We start from the raw sequence: 10,852 nt of genomic DNA, 5'->3' as shown, positions 1-10,852 counted from the left end.
TCATACGAAATGGGTGATGGACATCCACACATTAATACATACAATACAAAACGAACATATCATATAATATGAAACACAAACGATTTAGGTACCGAATAATATGAAATGCTCTGAGATCAGGTTGTAAGCACAGGTAAAATCCTAGAGGAAAACCTGGTTCAGTCTGCTTTCCAACAGACATTGGAAGACAAATTCACCTTTCAACAGGACAATGACTTTAAACACAAGGAGTTGCTTACCAAGATGACAGTGAATGTTCCGGAATAACCTAGCTGCAGTTTTGCCTTAAATCAGCTTGGAAATATATGGCAAGACTTTAAAATGGTTGTCTTGCAACTAGAAGCACAAGCATTTCGCTACACTCGCATTAACATCTGCTAACCATGTGTATGTGACAAATAAAATTTGCTTTGATTTGATTTGATTTGATCAACAACAAACATGACAGAGCTTGAAGGATTTTTAAAATAATAATGGGCCGATATTGTACAATCCAGGTGTGCAAAGCTCTTAGAGATTTACCCAGAAAGACTCACAGCTGTAATCACTGCCAAATGTGATTCTAACATGTATTGACTCAGGGATTTGAATACTTATGTAATCAAGATACAGATACATTGTTTAATTTTCTATTTAAAAAAAATTGGCAAATTTTTCCATTTTGACATAAGAGAGTATTTTGTGTAGATTTCTGACAAAAAAAGACAATTAAATCCAGCTTAATCCCACTTTGTAACATACAATACTTTTGATGTAGGTACAGTATCATTATAATACCTGCATTACCACTCCATTTGAGATAAATGCATTAAATTGTAAAGAATTCCCACAGCAATGTGTTATTGCCAAAGCAAGTTTTAAATTCTACTCTATAGTACAATGTTATTATCTGGGGCTTGGACGAATAAGAATTGCCTCTACAGGGTACAATTTCAAAAGGCTGGAGCTGAATCTCTGACAGCTGGAGTAAACTACTTAAGTTCAATGTCCCTAACTGGGCATTTAATGTTTCCCTTACATGAGAGCTATGCAGCTAAAAGAACAAAAATGTAGGCTCATCTTGACAAATGCCAGCTGCTAAGGGTAACTTTTAAAGGGGGGAAAGGCCCCTTAGGGGAATCCCTGCTTATTGAAAGCAATGCAGTGCAGGTGAGTGAGGATGTTTTATGTTCAAGATGCATATCAAAAGGATATTAAGATAGCTTTTTTCTTCTTTTTTAAGCAGCTTTTAATGATTCATGTTAAGAAGGAAAATGAGACATTCTTCAGATCTATTGGAAAGTTAATTTAAATCTAAATCTAATTACACATGTTTCAACAATGGTTTCATAGCAAGTATATATATATAAATGAATCAATGGATATGTCTGAGCACAGAAGCACATTGGCAGTATGTCAAAACATTTCTGCACTGTTTTACTGGTAATTCCCTTGTGTGTAGAGGATCAATCTCCAGTTTAAATACAAGTCCTATACAGAAATCCCAATACACCTCTTACCGTAAAAGATAAGGCACAGTAGTCATCTATTAGGGCTAAATTATATATATTTTTATCACCTCACACACTGAAGAGTAATTGATGATACAACTAATGCACATCTTGAATATTCAGGCATATGTATGGTCTTAAAGGACTCCTCCTTTCCTAATGCTTTAATTGATCAATGTTTCTCAACTTGGGTGCCAAAATAAAGATAATTTACTGCCAAGAAGTGTACACAAAACTAAATAAATGAATCTCACAAAACGTGATGACTTTTCTTAATTAACAAGTGGTAGGCCTACACTTATGCAACCACTCAGCATAGCATGGGCTAACAACTATAACACAATATCCTAACAGGAAAAATATGCATCTGCATTCCTTTGTGTATCTCTTATGCACAATATATGTTAAGCATTAAACTCTTGGAGAACAAACAGATGATGAACAAATTTAGATATCAAAAATAAAAACTCAATGGCAAATGCCAACAGTTATCCTGTTAAATACCCATCTTATCTGGAAAATGTTGCTTATGAGAAATTGAGAGTATATCTTTTTATCTTCAGAAAGAAACAGATGTGGAAAAACACACTTTATAGGGAGCAGGTTTTTCACATGGCATGAAAGGGTTTTGAGCTCTCAGTATACTGAAAACAAAATGGAAGAAAGAAAACAGGATCCAGATTAAATCAATTTTCATCCCTCCACCCGTCTTCAATTCTAAACCTCGGATTTGATTGAATTGCTTAAAAACACTGGTTGCAACAGAAGAGCCTTGTTCATTCTTCAACGGTGAATGCTAGAATAAGTTTCAACAATGTCCGTTATTTATGGGCAGCAGGAAAGCTTTATAAATGTACTGTTCAACCATGGAAAGTTAGCACTAAATTAGCTTCCCAGTGATTATCTGGTTGCAAAGGTCTGTGTCAGCTAAATCTGGTCAGAATGGATGGATTGAGATGTGTATGTAGTCGGCATCAGATATGCTGAATAGATACAATGTGATAAAAAGAAATAGATCTGTGATACATTTGTCAGAACACTTGAGAAAGCATTAAAAAAACAGAATGGTTCTTAACTATTTCACATTCTACCCAACTCAACTGTATGTAAAAGAGAGAAAAAAATGACCTCAGGGAAATATTATTTTTTTGCAAACGTAAAAGCCTTTATAAAAACAGCGGGTTACCTTATACAGTTCCTTCAGGAAGGTCGACTGGCCGGGGCCAACTTTCCACAGCTTCCCTCAGAGACAGCATGTGTGTTAAAGATTACTTTGCAGTAGTCACATTGCCTAGCACCCCTTGGTTTTTGGTTACAAAAGCCACTGACCTGTGCATTAGGGCCACTGTCCCCAAATGACCATCAAGTGCAGGGCTAAGAGGGTCACGTAGGACATTCAACTTTACAAAGTAATTTCTCAACAGATTTGGATGCTCATTCCACTAAGCCGTAGTTGGCTTCAAGGCCCCTCGACCGCTTGACATGGCCTCTATGACAGCTCTATTTACAAAGCAGCAAAATGTTGATTGTTACAGTACTGTTCAGCAGGTGGGAATGCAGAATAGCTTACCGTGCCTTGCATCATTAAAGCTTGGAATCACGATGAAAAGTACATTTTTTGCTAAAACAATTATGGATTGGCTGTAAGGGTTCTACATCATGGTCGATTTGATTCCTGAGAAGACTGCTGGCTGGCTATTAAATATAACACTACTGTAGGCAACAACAGGTTTGACATTGATGTAACTGGGCAGATGTTTTAATGCAGTTTAGGCTGTATTGTGCAGATTGGTTAATTGTACAGTAGAGGGTCCACTTGGGTTATAAATGATGATCTCTCAAACTGTCCCATCTCTGTGATGGAAAAAATGATATTTCATAGCATTCTTGACAAGAAGCTGAACAAAAATGAATAGAGTTAAATGACAGCTGTTGATATCTCTATTTACTTTCTAAATGACTTGAATATCTTTTTCCAAAGCAAACATATCTTCCTCGGGTGTTGTGAGAGGATGAAAAGACAGTGGAGAGCATAACTCATCTCTTCTGGTGAGGTTTAATGCATTTTACTGACCTTCAGAACTTCACAAGAAAATGATCTGATTGATGAGGACCCCAATGCACAACGCATTTTGTATCCAATGCAACAGTATTATTCCTTGTGCCTAGAACAACAGACAGAAGCTAGAACTCCTGCTATCATTCCCTTGCATGGTAAATTCATTTTACTCCACCTATCTGTCTTACACAACTCAACACATTTTGATGAAATATGTGTCTTGGCTACCGCAACAGTGATGAAGATTGACTAAGGAAATTATATTTTCTTATTTTAACCAAAGACTGGAACAACAAATTATGTTACAATACACATCATTTTGGGATAGTCTTGGTCATCAGGTTTCTGTTGTCAAGGAAGTTAATTCTGGATATTTTAATTTGTTGTACTTTTTTAAATTGTACTTTTATTTAACTAGGCAAGTCAGTTAAGAACAAATTCTTATTTAAAATGGCATCCTACCGTCATTGCAATAGTGTTTTTTTTGTATTTCACTTGGGTCCTAAAGCCAGGTGTGTTTGACTTCTGATGGACTCTGGAAGGAGATCCAACTTCCGCTTTTGAGTCTTGATGATAAATCAGTTTGATTGATACAGGGTTTCGATGTCTGACCTCGTTTTGAACCATTTCAGAAGAAGATGGTTAATATACTGTATAGCAGATTTAGCCTTTTCCCCCCTTACTATCTTTTTCTTTCTAGGGAATTCTCCACTGCAAAACACATAGCTAATGGTCATGTTGTTCTGTCCTGGGGTAGTATTGGAGAACATGCATACTGTTTAAAAGCCCTCTTGACTGCAGCCTTATGACCATGGCTGATTGTGAGGTACAGTAGCAGAACTATATCCTTGTACAGTAAGAAGAAAGCACGCATTCTCTTCCCAAGTGCCCATGATGTGGTCAGAAGCTCTGACTGATTCATGTTGGAATACAGGAACAAGTGAGAGGATCCAGAAGCTAGCCAGTTTGACTTGAGACATGCACTGACCACCCTGCCTCTGATAACATAGATTGAGAGTAGCATTTTTATATTTCGAAGCATTCGATGTTCCCGTTAAAAGACTCAATGTCGGACTTTCATTTGAAGGACAGGTTTACGAGAATGTATTTATTCAAGAAAATGATTTTATTAAACCAGTCACACTTTAAATGAAACAGCAGTCTTTAACATCTTTACAGCATTGTACATACATTTTCATGGCATGCTTCCTGTATTTGTCTCAACAATAGTTGATTTTGATTTTGATGAAAACCATAACAAAACACAGCATTCCATAACTGAAAGTAAATCGCGAAATCTCCTATCATTACAAAAAAAAGTCAACATAAAATGTGACAGGAAAATATAAAATGGGGAAATATGGCATGATAAGCATGGTAAGCAAGTCTAAAGAATAAATGACTGGAAAACTGTTGTTTAAGACTGATAGCGAGATGTTATCCACTGATCTTTAAACAGTATAGGCTGATTGATATGAAAGAAGGAAATTCACATAGGGTTAATGTAATCCTCAATTTATGTTTGTAGCGATAGAAGGGAACCTTGAATTTGTCCTAAATTTGCAACAAGACACAGGTTTACATTGGGGAAAAGCTTGCTTCTCATGAAAGGATGGCTGAAGATGAAAGTCAAAGTCACAGGGCAAACATTACCAAGGCACAGGTGCTTCATTTTATAATGATTGCAGAAGACATTTCAGGTCACATGCAGTTTTTTGCAACAACACCCCATTTTTATAGTTCAGGAAACAAATGTGCACACAAGCACACATACATCTAGACATATTAGGAGACATTCCTTGTATTTCTTGCCTTGTCATACCCAACAACATGTAAAAAATCTGACCCAGATGTACGTGCTTTTCAAGAGACACTGATTGAGCTATAATGGAAGTTCCAGCCCACCCACAGAAGACAAATATGGAGAACCATATGTGGAACGATGACTAAAGTAAACTGCAAAACATTGTTATTAGATACAATTTCACCAGCCTTGTGGACAGAGTGCAAGCTGACACTTTGAAAATAAACTGTGAGGCAAAGAAAAATATAAAAAAATCCTGTAGTTTACCGAAGGGAAACAGAAGTGGGAATTACCCAACATAATGTACAATGGCTGTTGTTTTGTGGCAATTCATTTACATGTATTCATTAGATCACTGAGAAACCAATGTTAACCCTAAAAGCGCCAACAGGGGTACATTTTGAACCCAAATGGTCAAAAATGTCATAATTTTTTAACCTTTATTTATCCCTCAGTAATTTTGGGACTTTGTCAAGCAACTAGTTACTGACAAGAAAATACAATTTACTATGATTCCTGTGTTAATATGGAGGAATTAACAAATATGTTTTCTAGTGTGTAGCTAAGCTGAAAATGTAGACTCAATAGTAGGCTTTGTGATAAAAGCACCACATTTGGCACAGAGGTAGATGTACATAACCTGAAAATATATATCTATATATTTGATTTCACCTTTATTTAACCAGGTAGGCTAGTTGAGAACAAGTTCTCATTTACAACTGCGACCTGGTCATGATAAAGCAAAGCAGTGCAACACAAACAACGAAACAGAGATACACACGGAATAAACAGTGTGTGCAAATGAGGTAAGATAAGGAAGGTAAAGCAATAAATAGGCCATAGTGGCAAAATAATTACAATTTAGTGATAGATGTGCAGAAGATGAATGTGCAAGTAGAGATAATGGGGTGAAAAGGAGCCAAAAAAATAAATAAACGTATGTGGATGAGGTTGTTGGATGGGCTATTTACAGATGGGCTATGTACAGGAGCAGTGATCTGTGAGCTGCTCCGACAGCTGGTGCTTAAAGTTAGAGAGGGAGATATGGGTCTCCAGCTTCAGTGATTTGGGCTAGGTGTCCCGCTAGCGTTCTACAACAACAACATCCTGTGAAATTGCAGAGCACGAAATTCAAAATACAAAAATAGTCAAATTAATCATTCATGAAAGTGTCATACATCAGTCTTTAGCTTAGAATCTTGGTAATCAAACCACTTTGTTTGATTTACAATAGGCTTTACGGCGAAAGCATAGCATTTGATTGTCTGAGGACAATGTCCCGCATACACCAGCATTAAAAACATTTTTCAAAAATGCAGAGGCGTCACAAAAATCAGAAATAGCGCTAAAATAAATCACTCACATTTGAAGATCTTCCTCTGTTTGCAATCCCAAGGGTCCTAGCTACACAGAAAATGGACGTTCAGTTCTGTTACTCTCACAGACATTATTGTAACAGTTTTAGAAACTTCAGAGTGTTTTCTATCCAATGTCTCCTGGCTAACCAAATTTCTGGGCCTGAGTAACAGGCAGTTTACTTTGGGCACGTCAGTCATCCAAACTTCCCAATACTGCCCCCAGCTCAAAGAGATTTTTAATGTGAGTCTGGAAGGAGAGTTTACAGTCTAACCAGACACCTAGGTATTTGTAGTTGTCCACATTTTCTAAGTCAGAACCGTCCAGAGTAGTGATGCTGGACGTGAGGGCAGGTGCGGGCAGCGATCGGTTGAAGAGCATGCATTTAGTTTTACTTGTATGTAAGAGCAGTTGGAGGCCACGGAAGGAGAGTTGCATGGCATTGAAGCTCATCTGGAGGTTAGTTAACACAGTGTCCAAAGAATGGCCAGAAGTATACAGAATGGCGTCGTCTGTGTAGAGGTGGATCAGAGTATCACCAGCAGCAAGAGTGACATCATTGATGTATACAGAGAAAAGAGTTGGCCCGAGAATTGAATCCTGTGGCACCCCCATAGAGACTGCCAAAGGTCCGGACAACAGGCCCTCCGATTTGCCACACTGAACTCTGTCTGAGAAGTAGTTGGTGAACCAGGCGAGGCAGTCATTTGAGAAACCAAGGCAGTTGAGTCTGCCGATAAGAATGTAGTGATTGACCATGCCAAAAGCCTTGGCCAAGTCGATGAATACAGCTGCACAGTATTGTCTCTTATCGATGGTGGTTATGATATCGTTTAGGACTTTGAGCGTGGCTGAGGTGCACCCATGACCAGCTTGGAAACCAGATTGCATAGTGGAGAAGGTACGGTGGGATTCGAAATGGTCAGTGATCTGTTTGTTAACTTGGCTTTCGAAGACCTTAGAACGGCAGGGTAGGATAGATATAGGTCTGTAGCAGTTTGGGTCAAGAGTTTCTCCCCTTTTAAATAGGGGGAAGACCACGGCAGCTTTCCAATTTCTGGGGATCTCAGATGATACGAAAGAGAGGTTGAACAGGCTAGTAATAGGGTTTGCAACAATTTCGACTGATACTTTTAAAAAGAGAGGGTCCAGAGTGTCTAGCCCTGCTGATTTGTAGGGGTCCAGAGTAATAGGGTTTGCAACAATTTCGACTGATACTTTTAAAAAGAGAGGGTCCAGAGTGTCTAGCCCTGCTGATTTGTAGGGGTCCAGATTTTGCAGCTCTTTCAGAACATCAGTTGTCTGGATTTGGGTGAAGGAGAAATGGGGGTGCAGGGCTGTTGACCAGAGTAGGGGTGGCCAAGTGGTAAGCATGGCCAGCCGTAGAAAAATGCTTATTGAAATTCTCGATCACCGTAGATTTATCTGTGGTGACAGTGTTTCCTAGCCTCAGTGCAGTGGGCAGCTAGGAGGAGGTGCTCTTATTCTCCATGGACTTTACAGTGTCCCAGAACGTTTTGGAGTTTGTGCTGCAGGATGCAAATTTCTGTTTGAAAAAGCTAGCCTTTGCTTTCCTAACTGCCTGTGTATATTTGTTCCTAACTTCCCTGAAAAGTTGCATATCGTGGTGGCTATTTGATGCTAATGTTGTATGCCTCAGCTGCAAGGCACTGCAGGTCCTGGTTTAACCTCTACATCACCAGAGGAGCAGAGGAGGAGTAGGATAAGGGTACGGCTAAGGGCTATAAGAACTGCTTGTCTAGTACGTTCGGAACAGAGAGTAAAATGAGCAGGTTTCAGGTCGCTGTAGAATAGATTCAATGCATAATGTACAGACAAAGGTATGGTAGGATGTGAATACAGTTGAGGTAAACCTAGGCATTGAGTGACGATGAGAGAAGTTTTCTCTCTAGAGACATCAATTATACCAGGTGATGTCACCGCATGTGTGGGAGGTGGGACAAGAGAGCAGGGCTGGAGGCTCTACAGTGAAATAAGACAATAATCACTAACCAAAACGGCAACGGACAGGGCATATTGACATTAGGGAGTGGCATGTGTAGCCGTGTGATCATAGGGTCCAATTAGTAGCTGGAAGGGCTGGAGACATGGCGATTCAGACAGCTAGCGGGCAGGGGCTAGCAGGCTCACAGAAGGGCCTTAGAGGGACGTCGCAATGGAAGAAGTCTGTTGTTGTAGCCCCCTCGTGCGGTTATGTCGGCAGACCAGTCGTGCTGGATCAGCAGGGGTCCGTGTAGTTAAAGGGTCAAGGCCAATTGGCAAAATAGGTATAGTAGCTCAAGAAATGACTGATGGACCATTTCAGCTAACAGTCTGGTATGCTCTAGACAGCTAGCGGGCCACGGCTAGCAGCCTAGCAAATGGGCATTCAAGGGACGTCACGACGAAGGAGCTTGCAGAATAACCCCCTCGGGCGGATTACGTCAGTAGTCCAGTCATGATGGATCGGCGGGGCTCTGTATCAGCAATAAAAGGGGTCCAGGCCAATTGGCAAAATAGGTATTGTAGCCTAAGGAGTGGCTGATGGACCTCTTCAGCTAGCAGGGAGATGGGCCTAGCATAGGCTAGCTCCAGGCTAATTGGTGATTGCTTCGGGACAGAGACGTTAACCAGGAGAAGCCAATCGGATAGCAGCTAGCTAGCTGCGATGGTCCAGGTGAAGAGGTTCAGAGCTTGCGGTAGAAATCCGGTGATATGGAGAAAAATTCATCTCTGGATTAAGCTCTGAACCTGAATAAACTCTGGATTGAAACACGCTGTACAGACTGGGAGGAGTTGTCCTGGCTAAAGGTTAGCTGATGACCGCAATCAGTGGCTAGCTGATTCCTAGCTAAAAGCTAGTTAGCTGACTAGCTTCTGTTGGTGGCTCCGGTTCTAGTTGCTGGGTGAGGCGGGTTGCTGGAGAGTTGCAGGAGAGTTATGTTAAAGTTGGGGTTAAGAAAAATATGAAAAAAGATATGCGAAGAAAAAAGATATATAAAAAGATATATATAAAGATATATACAAGACGCCCTCTTGGAGCCATCCAAGATTTGCCTCTGGGGGTAATTTTTTTTTAAACAACAACAACAAAAAAATATATTGGCTATAAGTATTTACATTTTTGCCACTACAACACAAAAATTACACAAAAATGTAAATACTTATTTAGACTCCAGCCAATGTATTTTTTGTTGTTGTTGTTTTTGATTTTTTTACCCCTTTTTCATGGTATCCAATTGTTGTAGTAGCTACTATAATGTCCCATCGCTACATCTCCCGTACCGGCTCGGGAGAGACAAAGGTTGAAAGTCATGCGTCCTCCGACAACCCACCAATGTGTCAGAGGAAACGCCGTGCACCTGGCAACCTTGGTTAGCGCGTACTGCGCCCAGCCCGCCACAGGAGTCGCTGGTGTGCAATGAGACAAGGACATCCCTACCAAACAATCCCTCCCTAACCCAGACGACGCTAGGCCAATTGTGCATCGCCCCATGGACCTCCCGGTCGCAGCAGGTTACAACAGAGCCTGGGCGCAAACCCAGGGACTCTGACGGCACAGCTGGCACTGCAGTACAGCGCCCTTAACCACTGCGCCACCCAGGAGGCCCCAGCCAATGTATTTTGACCAAGTAGAGAGTATTGTCCTTCAGATGCAATTGGAACTGAATTGATAGTCCACTGGGTTCCAAAGTTAGAGCTAAAAGTCTAATGGAACCTGTGACCATATCGCCAATATCTTCCATATTTGTGGCCACCATGTCAGATTAGTTTAAACGTCAATTTCTCAGCTTCTGAGTATCACAGAAATGCATAATATGTGACTATAAATGTGCACTTTTTTTTATATATACAGCATGTACAGTACCAGTCAAAAGTTTACTCATTCAATGATTCTTCTTGATTTTTACTATTTCTAGAATAATATTGAAGACATCAAAACTATGAGATAACACACACGGAATCATGTAGATTTAAAAAAAAAAATCTAAATATGTTTTATATATGGGATTATTCAAAGTACCCACCCTTTGCCTAAAGGACAGCTTTGCACACACTTGGCATTCTCTCAACCACCTTCATGATGTAGTCAACTCAAATGCATTTCAATTAACAGGTATGCCTGTCTTCTTAAAAGATCAA

This window comes from Oncorhynchus gorbuscha, linkage group LG06 (genome assembly GCF_021184085.1).
Source record: "Oncorhynchus gorbuscha isolate QuinsamMale2020 ecotype Even-year linkage group LG06, OgorEven_v1.0, whole genome shotgun sequence".
NCBI classification, from domain to species: domain Eukaryota; kingdom Metazoa; phylum Chordata; class Actinopteri; order Salmoniformes; family Salmonidae; genus Oncorhynchus; species Oncorhynchus gorbuscha.
This window is presented reverse-complemented; position numbering follows the sequence as displayed.